We start from the raw sequence: 16,995 nt of genomic DNA, 5'->3' as shown, positions 1-16,995 counted from the left end.
GGTGACCATCTTGGCATTTGTCAAGAGGGTTGAGAGTGCCCAAAGAGTTCGCTTACAGCAGCATCACCCTGAAAGAGCTCTATCTCTTCTCATCTCTGAGGCTAAGAAGGGTTGGGCCTAGTTAGTCCCTGGATGGGAGATGGCTTTGGAATACCAGGTGCCGTAGTCTTCTTTTTATGTTGTTGACATTGACCTGTTTTTTTTCCGCTTGTTTCCCAAGGTGACTATCTTGGCATTTGTCAAGAGGGTTGAGAGTGCCCAAAGAGATTGCCTATGGGCACATAAGCCTGAAAGCGCCCGATCTCCTCTGATCTCAGAGGCTAAACAGGGTCGGGCCTTGCTAGTACCTGGATTGGAGACCACCTGGGAATACTAGGTGCTGGAGGCTTATTTTTATGTTGTTGGCGTTGACTTGTTTTTTTGTTTTTTTGTTTACCAAGGTGACCATCTTGGTGTTTGTCAAGAGGGTTGAGAGTGCTTAAAGAGCTCGCCTATGGCCATATAACCCTGAAAGCACCAGATCTCGTCTGATCTCAGAGACTAAACAGGGTCGGGCCTTGTTAATACCTGGATGGGAGACCACCTGGGAATACTAGGTGCTGTAGACTTCTTCTCATGTTGTTGGCATTGACTTGATTTTTTTGTTTGTTTCCCAAGGTGACCATATTGGCGTTAGTCAAGGTTGAGAGTGCCTGAAGAAATCTCCTACGGCCACACCACCCTGAAAGAGCCCAATCTCATCTGATCTCAGAGGCTAAGCAGGGTTGGGACCAGTTTAGTACCTGGATGGGAGACCACCTGGGATTTCCAGATGCCGTAGGCTTCTTTTTATGTTGTGGCCATTGACCTATTTTTTTCCGCTTGTTTCCAAGGTGACCATCTTGGTGTTTGTCAAGAGAGTTGAGAGTGCCTGAAGATATTGGCTACGGCCACATCACCCTGAATCTGTTCCATCTCATCTGATCTTGGAGGCTAAGCAAGGTCCGGCCTGGTTAATGCCTGGATGGGAGACCGCCTGGGAATACCAGGTGTCGTAGGCTTCTTCAAAAAGCAGCTGAACAATACTTGATACAGGTATATTCGCAACTGTGAGTCTGCCTTCCATCAATCACAATGATTCGAGGCACGGATAAAGTACTGTACCAAGATCCAGGGTCACACAAACCCCAGGTCCCTCCGGCATAATCCATCCAGAGGGGGATGTGGGGCCGTCATTCCCAATTTTTCCACTCTCTGTGCTGGGGAAAATTAGCAATTAAGGTCCTTTTCCCAGTTGGTCAGACAGGTTAAGTCTGGGTAATCTGTTTGAGAGAGAATGTGGGCCAAAGGGCCTTCGCTCCTGCATAGAGTCTCAAACTCCGTCTGAGGGCGGGCGAACGTTTGAGGATTGGGGATGGAATGGAGAAAATGATGTTGTTGCGCCGCTCTCCAAAAAGGCAGTTGGAAAAGCCCTGTCGGATCTGTTAGGGTTGAGAAAGAAGGCCATTTTCCATCAATGACGAATTTAGACGCATTGTCTAGGTTGGAATTTCTAAGTGGGTCCCCAGTTCAAAGGTTGGATGGCCACATATAGGGAATAGGGGGGAAGTCAAAGACGTGAGTGTGTTTTGGGTAGCGATCAGGTGACTGACTTTCAACTAAGCCCCTATAGTGGGATGTGACATAAATTCTGTGGGTAAATACTTATAGCACCACATGGCGCTTCTTAGCGGGATTCGGGAGTGAGCTTAGAAAGTTTGTTTCGATTCCAGTCCAATACACGCCCCAGATGGGAGGCCAGGTAGTAGCGTCGCAAGTTAGGGAGAACCAACCCTCCCTGTTGTTTAGACAATGTCAGCTGTGACCGCTTAAGTCTGGGATTTTTGTGGGCCCAGTTAAATTGAGTGAGCAAGGATTGAGCTTGCTTAAAAAACAGGACTGGAATCTGGATCGGGAGAGCTTGGAAAAGATAAGTAAATTTAGGGAGTATGTTCATTTTAATGAGATTGCATCTGCTGAACCAGGAATGGAGGCCAGAATGCCACCCGTGAAGCAAACTGCGGATCTTAGTGACAAGGGGTGGGGGGAATTTCAACATAAACGTACGCGCGATGTCCGGTGGAATGTAAGTAAGTGAGTATATCTTACTTATCCATGCCAGCATCCGTTCACTCAGACCTATATGGCAAAGGACCGAGAACATTAATGTCCATTTGACCCGATCAAAAGCCTTCTCGGCATCAGTACTCATGAAAAGACAAGGGGTCCCAGATGACTTTGCTTTACGGATCAGGGTAAGCACCTTAGTGGTGTTGTCTCTATCTTCCCTGGTGGGAATAAAACCTAACTGGTCAATATGTATAAGGGACTACAAGTGATGTGCCAATCACGTGGTGAGGAGTTAGAGAATAGTTTTAGGACCGAATTTTGGAGGGAAATGGGTCTGTAGCTCCCACATAGGCCCGGGTCTTTGCCCTCCTTAGGTATCAACGAGATGTGGGCTCTAAGGGTATCCTCAGGAAAATCCCCATTTGAGCTTAGAGTATTAAATAAATTCACCAAGCGCGGGCCGAGAATGGGGAGGAAGGTCTTAAAGTATTGTGCGGTATATCCGTCAGGGCCCGGAGCCTTACCCACCTTTGGAGGTCCCACGGCCGTCTGGACTTCTTCCAGTGTGATCGGGTCCTTCAAGTACTCCCGTGATTCCGATGAGAGGGTTGGTAGACCAGAACCGGTTACATATCTGTCTATATAGTCCTGTCCAGACCCTGAATCGGGCAGGTTGTAGAGATCAGAGTAACATTTTTCAAAGACTTCAACTATTTGGGTTGGGGTAGAGGCCCTCTGGCCATTCTCATCTATCAACTGTGGTATGTAAGAGCCAGATTTCAACTCCTTTACCGACCTGGCTAAGATTTTTCTGCATTTGTCCTCTGACTCCTACGTCAGTTTACGACAAAACTGGAGTGCCGCTTTCGCTTTATAATGGAGTAGGACAGCAATATGGGTATGGAGTGTCCCCAATTCAATCTCTAAGGTCCGTAAGGGAGTATGTTTATGTTTCGCTTCCACAGAGGCAAGTTCACGAAACAGATTAGCAAGCTGTTCCTGATAAGTACCCTGCGGAGTACTGACTTGTGAGCCTCCCAAATTATCCCCGGGTCACAGTCCTGCTTTAGTTTTCTTGGAAATAAAGGTCCAATTCCCTGGTCACATCTGCTAAAACTTCCGGTATCTGGATGAGGCTCTCATTAAGGTGCCAGAATAGAGACCTAGGTGAGGGGTAGGGAGCGAGGAGCAAGAGGCAGAAGTGTCAACCGATGGCGAAAGGGGACATTAACCACTTTCAGACCGGACCATTTTGCTGGTAAATGACCAGAGGTCTTTTTACACTTTGGCACTGCGCTGCTTTAACTGGTAATTGCGCGGTCATGCAATGTTGTACCCAAACAAAATTTGCGTCCTTTTCTTCCCACAAATAGAGCTTTCTTTTGATGGTATTTGATTGCCTCTGCGATTTTTATTTTTTGCGATATAAACGTAAAAAGACCGCAAATTTTGAAAAAAAATGATATTTTCTACTTTTTGTTATTAGAAAAATCCAATAAACTCAATTTTAGTCATACATTTAGGCCAAAATGTATTCAGCCACATGTCTTTGGTAAAAAAAAAGTCAATAATTGTATATTTATTGGTTTGCGCAAAAGTTGTCACATCTACAAACTAAGGTACGTTTTCTGGAATTTACGCAGCTTTTAGTTTACGACTGCCTATCTCATTTCTTGAGGTGCTAAAATGACAGGGCAGTACAAAACCCCCCCAAATGACCCCATTTTGGAAAGTAGACCCCCTAAGGAAATTGATAAGAGGCATGTTGAGCCCATTGAATATTTTATTTTTTTGCCTCAAGCGATTGAATAATGACAAAAAAAAAATTTTTTTTTTTTTTTTACACAAAGTTGTCACTAAATGATATATTGCTCACACATGCTATGGGCGTATGTGAAATGACACCCCAAAATAAATTCTGCTGCTTCTCCTGAGTACGGGGATACCACATATGTGGGACTTTTTGGGAGCCTAGCCGCGTACAGGGCCCCGAAAACCAAGCACCGCCTTCAGGCTTTCTAAGGGCGTAAATTTTTGATTTCACGCCTCACTACCTATTACAGTTTTGAAGGCCATAAAATGCCAAGATGGCACAAAACCCCCACAAATGACCCCATTTTAGAAAGTAGACACCCCAAGCTATTTGCTGAGAGGCATGTTGAGTCCATGGAATATTTTATATTTTGCCACAAGTTGCGGGAAAATTACAAACTTTTTTTTTTTTTTTTTTTTTTCACAAAGTTGTCACTAAATGATATATTGCTCATGCATGCCATGGGCATATGTGAAATGACACCCCAAAATAAATTCTGCTGCTTCTCCTGAGTACGGGGATACCACATATGTGGGACTTTTTGGGAGCCTAGCCGCGTACGGGGCCCCGAAAACCAAGCACCGCCTTCAGGCTTTCTAAGGGCGTAATTTTTTGAGTTCACTTCTCACTACCTATTACAGTTTTGAAGGCCATAAAATGCCAAGATGGCACAAAACCCCCACAAATGACCCCATTTTAGAAAGTAGACACCCCAAGCTATTTGCTGAGAGGCATGTTGAGTCCATGGAATATTTTATATTTTGCCACAAGTTGCGGGAAAATTACAAACTTTTTTTTTTTTTCACAAAGTTGTCACTAAATGATATATTGCTCACGCATGCCATGGGCATATGTGAAATGACACCCCAAAATAAATTCTGCTGCTTCTCCTGAGTACGGGGATACCACATATGTGGGACTTTTTGGGAGCCTAGCCGCGTACGGGGCCCCAAAAACCAAGCACCGCCTTCAGGCTTTCTAAGGGCGTTACAGTTTTGAAGGCCATAAAATGCCAAGATGGCACAAACCCCCCCCCCCCCAAATGACCCCATTTTAGAAAGTAGACACCCCTAAATTTAGGGGTACACTAGTGAGACTAGGTAATAAATGGCGGGTGCCCTGAAACTATAAAAAAATAACTAACCAACCAGCGTCACCTGTAACAGTTATATGGTGATCACTGGTGAAAGGGTTAACTAGGGGGCAATCAGGGGGCTTTATGCGGTAGTATATGGGGGTCCCTGGCGCTATAAAAAGCTGCGGCGAACCTAAATACCTACCTGCCTAACTAGCGTCACCTGTGACACTAATACAGCGATCAGAAAAACGATCGCTTATTAGGCTGGGTTCACACTGGAGCGATGCGGGAACGCCACGAATGCGCGGCGGGTTCCCGCATCGCATGCCTCCCGGCGGCAGTTCACACTGCCCTATGCGAACTGCTGGGAGTGTCAGTGAAATGTTAATGACACCCCCAGATCAGTTCGCATATCGCAGTGCGATCTGCAAACTTGGATCGCATGGTGTGAACACCCATGCGATCCGATTCTGCTGCGGACCAAAAAAAGGGTCCCGTGCGAGTTTGCGGCGGGTGCGGCGGGTGCGACACGAATTCAGCCATACTATCTGTATAGCTGAACTCGAATCGCACAGAGATCGGATGTGATTTGCACTGCAGTGCGGTGCGAATCACATCCGTTCTCATAAACCGCTGCAATGTGAACCCAGCCTTAGTGACACTGGCGACGGGGGGTGATCACGGGGTTAAACCTTTATTGGGGGGGTTAGGGGGGTACCTTAGAACTAAAGGGGGCTAACCCTAACTGCCCTAACAGTTATTAGTCACAAATGACACCTGCCGGGTGATCAGGGGGTTAAACCTTTATTAGGTAATAAATGGCGGGTGCCCTGAAACTATAAAAAAATAACTAACCAACCAGCGTCACCTGTAACAGTTATATGGTGATCACTGGTGAAAGGGTTAACTAGGGGGCAATCAGGGGGCTTTATGCGGTAGTATATGGGGGTCCCTAGCGCTATAAAAAGCTGCGGCGAACCTAAATACCTACCTGCCTAACTAGCGTCACCTGTGACACTAATACGGCGATCAGAAAAACGATCGCTTATTAGGCTGGGTTCACACTGGAGCGATGCGGGAACGCCACAAATCCGCGGCGGGTTCCCGCATCGCATGCCTCCCGGCGGCAGTTCACACTGCCCTATGCGAACTGCTGGGAGTGTCAGTGAAATGTTACTGACACCCCCAGATCAGTTCGCATATCGCAGTGCGATCTGCAAACTCGGATCGCATGGTGTGAACACCCATGCGATCCGATTCTGCTGCGGGCCAAAAAAAGGGTCCCGTGCGAATTTGCGGCGGGTGCGGCGGGTGTGGCGGGTGCGGCGGGTGCGGCGAATGGCTGAACTCGAATCGCACAGAGATCGGATGTGATTTGCACTGCAGTGCGGTGCGAATCACATTCGTTCTCATAAACCGCTGCAATGTGAACCCAGCCTTAGTGACACTGGCGACGGGGGGTGATCACGGGGTTAAACCTTTATTGGGGGGGTTAGGGGGGTACATTAGAACTAAAGGGGGCTAACCCTAACTGCCCTAACAGTTATTACAGTCACAAATGACACCAATGCAAAAAAAAAAAAAAAAAAAAAAAAAAATGACATTGGTGTCACTGTGACTGGGGGGCAGGGGTAATTGGGGGGGTGATCGGGGGGTAAAGGGGGGGTGTGAGTGTGCCTGGCATGTTCTACTGTGTGTGGGATGTGTTGGTGCAACTCACTGATCCGCTCTCCTCCGTGTCGGAACGAAAAATACCGACACGGAGGAGAGAATACATCACTTCCTCTCCTGTGTTTACATTACAGGAGAGGAAGTGATGTCACCGGGGATTTCCATTCGTCGGGAGCGATCGCGAGGGGGTGGCCATGAATGAATGGCCGTCCCCTCGTCCGGGATCGCTCCCGAACGAAAACCGACCGCCGCAGGCACCGGGCGGGGGCCCGATCGGGCCCCCGACCCGCGGGAGGCAAAGGACGTACATGTATGTGCTTATGCCTGCCCGTGCCATTCTGCCGACGTACATCGGCGTGCGGCGGTCGGCAAGTGGTTAAAGTCCCCACCTAATATCAATTGGCCCTCCCGAAAGTCACATCATCTGTGCAGGGTAGTTCTGAGGAACGTGTCTTGGTGATCATTGGGAGCGTACACAGTGGCAAATGTAAAAAGGCGCTCTCCAATGTGGCCCCTAAGAAAAAGATATTGGCCCCCAGGGTCCACCAGAGAATCCTGGAGAACCCAGGGGAGCCTGCTAGAGATCAGAATGGAGAGGAGGGGTTAGTAGAGTGGTAGACCTTAGGGAAGGATCTCGACCATAGAAAGGGGAGGCTAGTATTTTTAAAATGTGTTTCTTGTATAAAGGCCACATCAGTACAGGATGTGTTCAGTTTTCCCAGGAGGATCCACCGTTTTTCAGGGGAGTTCAGTCCCTTAACGTTTAGAGAGGTGACCTTGACTGAGTCTCCCATCGCTCCTCGGGGAGGGGGAGGGGGACGTCAGAGAAAAGCAAAGAAAGTTGAACCAAGGTAGGTTTTGGGTAGGTAATGCATGGCGGGAACTAAGGGGGAGAAAGGAAGGGCAAATGGAAGGAAAGGTAAAGGGAAAAAGAGGCCGGGCACCTCAACCCCAGGGGGAGAGGGAAATTAAGGGTTGTCCGCACTCAACAGTACAGGAAGGGTATACTAAAACAGCACAATTATGCTATAGCGCTTACCAGATGTACACTGGGTTTAAAGCGCTGTCCTACTTGGGTTATTGGGTAGACAGGTCGGAGAGGGAGCCCCCGAATCCTAGTCCCCCCAGTCCCGGCAGTGGTAAATGTCACGTCTGATACCGGTATGCAAATAAAAGACAATCAGTAACATCAAAGAAACAAAAAACAATAGTATAACCAAAACAGAGGTAGAGCATATAACTGTCAGCACTGAGGGGTCTCCTCGGCTCGCCCTAAACATAGGCATGCACGAGGGAGCCCGTCACAACAGAAAAGTCTTAGAAAAAGGAACTTGCAATACAGATGGAAATTTCCATTTCAACTGCAAGTTTATTATGAAGATTCGTCAGTAGTTTACAGGAACCTAGAAGACTTACCGGAATTTGTAAAGGATCTTGGTCTTTCACCAGTAGACTTACCAGAATGGCCAAAACCTTACAGAAAAATAGTAAAACAGTAAAAAGCTTATAGGGAATTATGGAGGTGGATGGGGGAGGGGGAATTTATTTATTGATGGGGGGCCAGTTGGAGATTTATGGTTAAAATTTTTTTTTTTTTTTTTTTAACTAGGGGTTAAAGGGAATGGGAAGTTTTTTTTTTTTTTTTTTCACAAATAGGGGGAAAAGGAAAGAGGGGGTTTTTTTTTTTTGATATAATGAAATACGGCAAGTTTATTTACTTATGGAAAAAAGGGAAAAAATTTTTTTTTTTTTTCTTTACTCACAACGGGGGATAAGAGGGAGGAGGTGGTTTGTGATATAATGAAATATGGCAAAATGTAAAAAAAATTTTTTTTTTTTTTATTTTTTTTTTTTTTTTCCTCTCACAATTAGGGGTTAAGGGGAAGAGGGTTTTTTTTTGATATAATGGAATATGGTAAAATTATTTAGTCAAAAGGGAAGGAAAGAAAAGAAAAAAGAGAGAAAATTTTTTTTTTTTTTTTTTTTCTCTTTTTTTTTTTTTTTTTCTTTTCACAATTAGGGGTAAAAGGGAGGTTTTTGGTAATAAATGAAATATGACAAATTTATTTATGTAGGGGAATACACAGATAAAAATAGAAATGGAATTGATTAATAGAAAAATTATAAAATTTATTTATTTATTTATTTTTATTTTTTTCACAACAAGGGGTAAGGGGAAGAGGAGGTTTTTGATATAATGGAATATGGTAAAAAACTATTTAAAATTTATTAAATTAATTAAATTTTTTATTTTTTTTTCCCTTTTCTTCACAATTAAGGGGCAAAAGGGAGATGGAGGTTTTTTGTAATAAATGAAATATGACAAATTTATTTATTTATATAAGGGAATACACAGATAAAAATTGAAATGGAATTGATTAATAGAAAAATTATAAAAAATTTTTTTTTTTTTTTTTTTCTTCTTTTTTCACAACAAGGGGTAAGAATAAACAGATGACTATCTCTAAATCCTGGTAAATCAACTCACACAAAACCATCTTATTTCTACCTTACACGCAATACATATTAAGATATTAACATTTAGCCGGTATCTCTCTGCAATAGTAAACGAAATATGTAGATCACTCATCTAATATCGTAATGAACCTGATTGATAAAAACCTACACACGTCATTGCGGTTATTTAGTGTATTTCCACTTAAACCCGACCTGAATATTCTGTCTCAATATTAATCTGAGTTATTTTGCTATATTTATTATTAGAATAAACAGATGACTATCTCTAAATCCTGGTAAATCAACTCACACAAAACCATCTTATTTCTACCTTACACGCAATACATATTAAGATATTAACATTTAGCCGGTATCTCTCTGCAATAGTAAACGAAATATGTAGATCACTCATCTAATATCGTAATGAACCTGATTGATAAAAACCTACACACGTCGTTGCTGTTATTTCGTGTATTTCCACTTAAACCCGACCTGTGTATACTGTCTCAATATTAATCTGAGTTATTTTGCTATATTTATTATTAGAATAAACAGATGACTATCTCTAAATCCTGGTAAATCAACTCACACAAAACCATCTTATTTCTACCTTACACGCAATACATATTAAGATATTAACATTTAGCCGGTATCTCTCTGCAATAGTAAACGAAATATGTAGATCACTCATCTAATATCGTAATGAACCTGATTGATAAAAACCTACACACGTCGTTGCGGTTATTTAGTGTATTTCCACTTAAACCCGACCTGAATATTCTGTCTCAATATTAATCTGAGTTATTTTGCTATATTTATTATTAGAATAAACAGATTATTATCTCTAAATCCTGGTAAACCAACTCACACCCAACCATCTTATTTCTTCCTTACACGCAGCACATATTAAGATATTAACATTTAGCCGGTATCTCTCTGCAATAGTAAACGAAATGTGTAGATCACTTATCTAATATCGTCTTCTCAGTGCTACCGGAACAACTTTTAAATTTAGAGTAATGCAACGATTTCTCAGTTTTATGAAACTACTGCAACTAACGCATTGGATCTCTTTCCTGTTAAATTACGCTCTGCAATATTAAGCCATGTAAATTGTCCTATTGGTCTGCTAACAATGCTATGTATAATTATACAAATCTTTCAAAAGCAATATCGTCTCACTGCAATACTTACACTCTGCATAATACATATAATAATGCGAATAATGCTTATAATAAAGTCGTCTAAAAATCGGCTATAAGTAGAGAATAAAACTATCTTACATCAAAATAAACCATTACCGCCAAACCAATAACGGCCAATTACTTAACGTCTATCAGTAAATGACTTAACAAAATAAACTTAGCACTCTTTTGCTCTATTTTGTATATTTGTATAAAATAAAGTCCTGTCTTCTTTACACGCTAGCCTTTCTGTATACATTAATCTCTCTGTGTACACCAGCCACTCTATATAGACTAGCCTCTCTGTCTTCTGTATACACGTGCCCGTAATCTATATACACTAGCCTGCCTTCTTTTTACAATAGTCTCGGTGTCCCAGCCTCTCTGCATACACTAGCCTCACTGAATGCCCCAGACTGTCTTCTTTATACACAAGCCTATCTGTAAAAAACAGCCTGCCTTTTGTACTCATTAGCCTCTCTCTCTGTATACCATAGCCTCCATCTCTGCATACCCAGGACGTTCTTCTCTATAATCTAGCCTATCTGTATACACTAGCCGGTCTTCTGTAGACATTAGCCCCCCTGTATAAACTAGCTGGTCTACTGTATACACTAGTCCGTCTGCAAGTATGCATACTCTAGCCTCTCTCTCTGTATACCTTAGCCTCCATCTCTGCATACCCAGGACGTTCTTCTGTATAATCTAGCCTATCTGTATACACTAGACTATCTGTATACACTAGCTTGTCTTTTGTACACATTAGCCTCTCTGTTTAAACTAACCAGTCTTCTGCATACACTAGTCCGCCTGTATACACTAGCAAGTATGCATACTCTAGCCTCTCTCTCTGTATACCCTAGCCTCCATCTCTGCATACCCAGGAGAGGCAGGAGTATGCAGACTTGCTAGTGTATACAGAAGGACTAGTGTATACAGAGGACCGGCTAGTTGATACAGACAGGCTAATGTGTACAAAAGACAGGCTAATGTATACAGATAGGCTAGATTATACAAAAGAACGTCCTGGGTATGCAGAGATGGAGGCTAGGGTATACAGAGAGAGAGGCTAGAGTATGCATACTTGCTAGTGTATACAGATGGACTAGTGTATACAGAAGTCCGTCTAGTTTATATAGAGAGGCTAATGTGTGCAAAAGACAGGCTAGTGTATACAAATAGGCAAGATTATAGAGAAGAACATCTTGGGTATGCAGAGATGGAGGCTAGGGTATACAGAGAGGCTGGTGTATGCAGACTTGCTAGTGTATACAGACGGACTAGTGTATACAGAAGACCAGCTAGTTTATACAGAGAGGCTAATGTGTACAAAAGACAGGCTAGTTCATACAGATAGGCTACATTATACAGAAGAACGTCCTGGGTATGCAGAGATTGAGGCTAGGGTATACAGAGAGATAGAGGCTGGGTTACACAGAGAGGCAGGGGTATGCAGACTTGCTAGTGTATACAGATGGACTAGTGTATACAGAAGATCGGCTAGTTTATACAGAGAGGCTTCCGCTGCTCACAGGAACACACTGGATTAATTAACCAACTTGTACAAGACACCGCTATCCTCCTGTCTGACACCGGTCCCCCTTGGAGGCTTTACCCCTCACTGATGCTCCACATATACTCCGACGACATTGTCGGAGGGGCACCACTTGACAGGACACGGGGCTGTCATGCCGGTGGCATCTCCCACTGGAGGAAGGGATGATGGCCCCAACCCCTTGGCAGAAAGGTTCTTTCATGTACAGACCAGGGCGGCTCATCTTCCCTTCTGGAGTCTTGACCTTAGAGGGGGGAGTTGCACTTTGGGGGGTCTGAGTAATACCTAGTGTGCTGTACTGGAAGGGCTTCACATTCCCGCAGATGTGTCCCCTCCCCCTGGTTGCGCCCCTCGTCCCCCCCCCTGGCCCCCACCTACTCTTTGCCGACATTGCCTTCTGCAGCTTTCGGGGACACCTTGGATGACGTATTTATTGAGCCTATTGGTACGAGACACTGCTTCCCTCCAATGTGACTCTGGACCCCCCTGGAGGATTTACCCCTTACTGTTTGGGCGGTCCCAGCCTCCCTCTGGATGCTCTACACAGCCCCCGATGGCGATGCAGGAGAGACACTAATTGGCGGGCCCCAGGACTGCTGCTCGGGTGAAGTCTCCCGTTGGATGGAGGGATGGTGGCCCCAGCCCCTTGCCTGCTGGATTCTCCATGCACCGACCAGGGCTGCTCCTCTTTCATCTTGATGTGGTGACCATGGAGGGCAGGAGTTGAAATTTATGGCGCCCGGGTGGTTGCTGGTGTGAGTGCGCTAAAGGACTTGACATTTCCGCATGTTTGTTTCCTCTCCCTTGCTGCCCCCCTTCCCTCCTTCCCTTCCCTTCCCTCCCCCCTTTCCCCCTTCCCTCCCCCCTTCCCCCTTTCCTCCCCCTTCCCCCTTCACTCCCCCCTTTTCCCCCTTCCCTCCCCCTTTCCCTCCCCCCTTTTCCCCCCCTTGCCTCCCCTTTTCCCCCGGGGCGTGGACGGGGGAGAGGGGGTAAGGAGAGGACAATCTGCCAAAGGGAGAAATGCATTTGTTCGGGGACTGCATGTACTTTTGGGGTATGGGAGGGGGGGTGGTTTATCCCATTCTGTGATGCCTTTTCTGTTGTGATGGGCTCCCTCGTGCATGCCTACGTTTAGGGGGCGAGCCGAGGAGACCCCTCAGTGCTGACAGTTATGTGCTCTACCTCTGTTTTGATTATACTATTGTTTTTTGGTTTTATGATGTTACTGATTGTCTTTTATTTGCATACCGGTATCAGACGTGACATTTACCACTGCCGGGACTGGGGGGACTAGGATTCGGGGGCTCCCTCTCCGACCTGTCTACCCACCAACCCAAGTAGGACAGCGCTTTAAACCCAGTGTACATCTGGTAAGCGCTATAGCATAATTGTGCTGTTTTAGTATACCCTTCCTGTACTGTTGAGTGCGGACAACCCTTAATTTCCCTCTCCCCTGGGGTTGAGGTGCCCGGCCTCTTTTTCCCCTTACCTTTCCTTCCATTTGCCCTTCCTTTCTCCCCCTTAGTTCCCGCCATCCATTACCTACCCAAAACCTACCTTAGTTCAACTTTCTTTGCTTTTCTCTGACGTCCCCCTCCCCCTCCCCGAGGAGCGATGGCAGACTCAGTCAAGGTCACCTCTCTAAACGTTAAGGGACCGAACTCCCCTGAAAAACGGTGGATCCTCCGGTGAGGACTGAAGACTTCCTGTACTGATGTGGCCTTTCTACAAAAAACACATTTAAAAAATACTAGCCTCCCCTTTCTATGGTCGAGATTCTTCCCTAAGGTCTACCACTCTACTAACCCCTCCTCTAAGACCAAGGGAGTCTCCATTCTGATCTCTAGCAGGCTCCCCTGGGTTCTCCAGGATTCTCTGGTGGACCCTGGGGGCCGATATCTTTTTCTTAGGGGCCACATTGGAGAGCGCCTTTTTACATTTGCCACTGTGTACGCTCCCAATGATCACCAAGACACGTTCCTCAGAACTACCCTGCACAGATTATGTGACTTTCGGGAGGGCCAGTTGATATTAGGTGGGGACCTTAATGTCCCCTTTCACCATCGGTTGACACTTCTGCCTCTTGCTCCTCGCTCCTCATTTCCTCTAGAAAGCGGATTACTAAGTGTTTACTGAATGACCAATTAGTTGATGTCTGGCGTGTTGCACTCTGGGGAAAGGGACTACTCTTTTTGCTCTTCCCCTCACAAATCATACTTGAGGATAGACTTCTTCTTGATTCCACATGACCAACTGCACTTGGTGAGCTCTTCCTCCATCTGCCATATTACTTGGTCCGACCATGCTCATGTAGCCCTTACCTACACCCTCTCTAGGAACCCCTCACCTAGGTCTCTATTCTGGCACCTTAATGAGAGCCTCCTCCAGATACCGGAAGTTTTAGCAGATGTGACCAGGGAATTGGACCTTTATTTCCAAGAAAACTAAACGCAGGACTGCGACCCGGGGATAATTTGGGAGGCTCACAAGTCAGTACTCCGCAGGGTACTTATCAGGCACGGGGCGCGCATCAAACAAACACGGAAGGAACAGCTTGCTAATCTGTTTCGTGAACTTGCCTCTGTGGAAGCGAAACATAAACATGGCCCCTCACGGACCTTAGAGATTGAATTGGGGACACTCCGTACCCAGATTGCTGACCTACTCCATTATAAAGCGAAAGCGGCACTCCAGTTTTGTCGTAAACTGACATAGGAGTCAGGGGACAAATGCGGAAAAATCTTAGCCAGGTCGGTAAAGGAGTTGAAATCTGCCTCTTACATACCACAGTTGATAGATGAGAATGGCCAGAGGGCCTCTACCCCATCCCAAATAGCCGAAGTCTTTGAAAAATGTTACTCTGATCTCTACACCTGCCCGATTCAGGGTCCGGACAGGACAATATAGACAGATATGTAACCGGTTCTGGTCTACCAACCCTCTCATCGGACTCACAGGAGTACTTGGAGGACCCGATCACACTGGAAGAAGTCCAGACGGCCGTGGGACCTCTGAAGGTGGGTAAGTCTCCGGGCCCTGACGGATATACCGCACAATACTATAAGACCTTCCTCCCTATTCTCGGCCCGCGCTTGGTGATTTTATTTAATACTCTGAGCTCGAATGGGGATTTTCCTGAGGATACCCTTAGAGCCCACATCTCGTTGATACCTAAGGAGGGCAAAGACCCGGGCCTATGTGGGAGCTACAGACCCATTTCCCTCCTAAATTCGGTCCTAAAACTCACTAAGATCCGCAGTTTGCTTCACGGGTGGCATTCTGGCCTCCATTCCTGGTTCAGGAGATGCAATCTCATTAAAATGAACAAGCTCTCCCGATCCCGATTCCAGTCCCGTTTTTTAAGTAAGCTCAATCCTTGCTCACTCAATTTAACTGGGCCCACGAAAATTGACACTTCTGCCTCTTGCTCCTCGCTCCTCATTTCCTCTAGAAAGCGGATTACTAAGTGTTTACTGAATGACCAATTAGTTGATGTCTGGCGTCTGCAACACTCTGGGGAAAGGGACTACTCTTTTTGCTCTTCCCCTCACAAATCATACTTGAGGATAGACTTCTTCTTGATTCCACATGACCAACAGCCCTTAAAACTTCCCCCCACCCCTTGTCACTAAGATCCGCAGTTTGCTTCACGGGTGGCATTTTGGCCTCCATTCCTGGTTCAGGAGATGCAATCTCATTAAAATGAACATACTCCATAAATTTACCTATCTTTTCCAAGCTCTCCCGATCCCGATTCCAGTCCCGTTTTTTAAGTAAGCTCAATCCTTGCTCACTCAATTTAACTGGGCCCACGAAAATCCCAGACTTAAGCGGTCACAGCTGACATTGTCTAAACAACAGGGAGGGTTGGTTCTCCCTGACTTGCGACGCTACTACCTGGCCTCCCATCTGGGGTGTGTATTGGACTGGAATCGAAACAAACTTTCTAAGCTCACTCCCGAATTCCGCTAAGAAGCCCCATGTGGTGCTATAAGGATTTACCCACAGAATTGACGTCACATCCCACTAAAGGGGCTTAGTTGAAAGTCAGTCACCTGATCGCTACCCAAAACACACTCACGTCTTTGACTTCCCCCCTATTCCCTATACGTGGCCATCTGAACTTTGAACCGGGGACCCACTTAGAAATTCCAACCTAGACAATGCGTCTAAATTCGTCATTGAGGGAAAATGGCCTTCTTTCTCAACCCTAACAGATCCGACAGGGCTTTTCCAACTGCCTTTTTGGAGAGTGGCGCAACGACATCATTTTCTCCATTCCATCCCCAATTCTCAAACGTTCGCCCGCCCTCAGACCGAGTTTGAGACTCTATGCAGGAGCGAAGGCCCTTTGGCCCACATTCTCTCTCAAACAGATTACCCACAATTAACCTGTCTGTCCAACTGGGAAAAGGACCTTAATTGCTCGTTTTCCCCAGCACACAGAACGCATTATCACTTTGGCTCTCAACACCTCGCTGTGCACGAAGATACAGGAGACAAATTTTAAACTTCTCACCAGGTGGTATTTGACACCATCAAAGCTGCATAAATGTTTCCCATCTTCCTCAAACATATGCTGGAGGTGTGGAGAAGAAGAGGGCACGTTGCTCCACATTTTTTGGTCCTGCCCCAGCTTGGTGGACTTCTGGACAGAGATCTGATGCATAACACAAAAATTCACAGACTTCTCCATCCAGGAAGAGGCTGCATTCTTTCTCTTGCACCATTCCCAGATTCCCTTTAAGAAGTACAAAAAAATCTAAACAGTGTCTGGGAGAGGTGTGGCCCTCAGGAGGGCTCCGGACCACGCAAACTGTCGCCGAGCTTTCTGACCCTCCGCTTGACTTGTTTAGTGCTTATCAACTTCGTCACTTTCTTCTGGCATACAAAGGGCCCCCTACACTCCTAGAGACCTGACGCCTTATGAATCCATCTGTCACAAAAGGGAACCTGTGCGACACACCCTCTCCCTCCTGTACAACCTATTGAGTTGGTAGGAGGAGGAGTCGACCCCACCATTTATCCACAAATGGGAGAGGGACTTAGGCATCACATTTACCCCACAACAGATAGGGAAGATCCTGACCTTAGTACATAAAGCTTCCATCGCAAACCAATATCAAGAATCAGGATACAAGATAGTCTC

The 16,995-nt window shown here is 45.6% G+C and overlaps 2 pseudogenes; both read left to right on the top strand.

The window, feature by feature from the left end:
* Positions 1-489: 489 nt before the first annotated feature.
* On the top strand, positions 490-608 carry LOC143948464 (5S ribosomal RNA; annotated as a pseudogene).
* A 95-nt stretch (positions 609-703) lies between these two features.
* Positions 704-823, top strand: LOC143949071 (5S ribosomal RNA; annotated as a pseudogene).
* The last annotated feature ends 16,172 nt before the right edge of the window (positions 824-16,995 follow it).

Source organism: Lithobates pipiens, unplaced genomic scaffold, assembly GCF_037356315.1.
Source record: "Lithobates pipiens isolate NorthernLeopardFrog02 unplaced genomic scaffold, aLitPip1_a1.2 Scaffold_30, whole genome shotgun sequence".
Lineage (NCBI taxonomy): Eukaryota > Metazoa > Chordata > Amphibia > Anura > Ranidae > Lithobates > Lithobates pipiens.
This window is presented reverse-complemented; position numbering and strand designations above follow the sequence as displayed.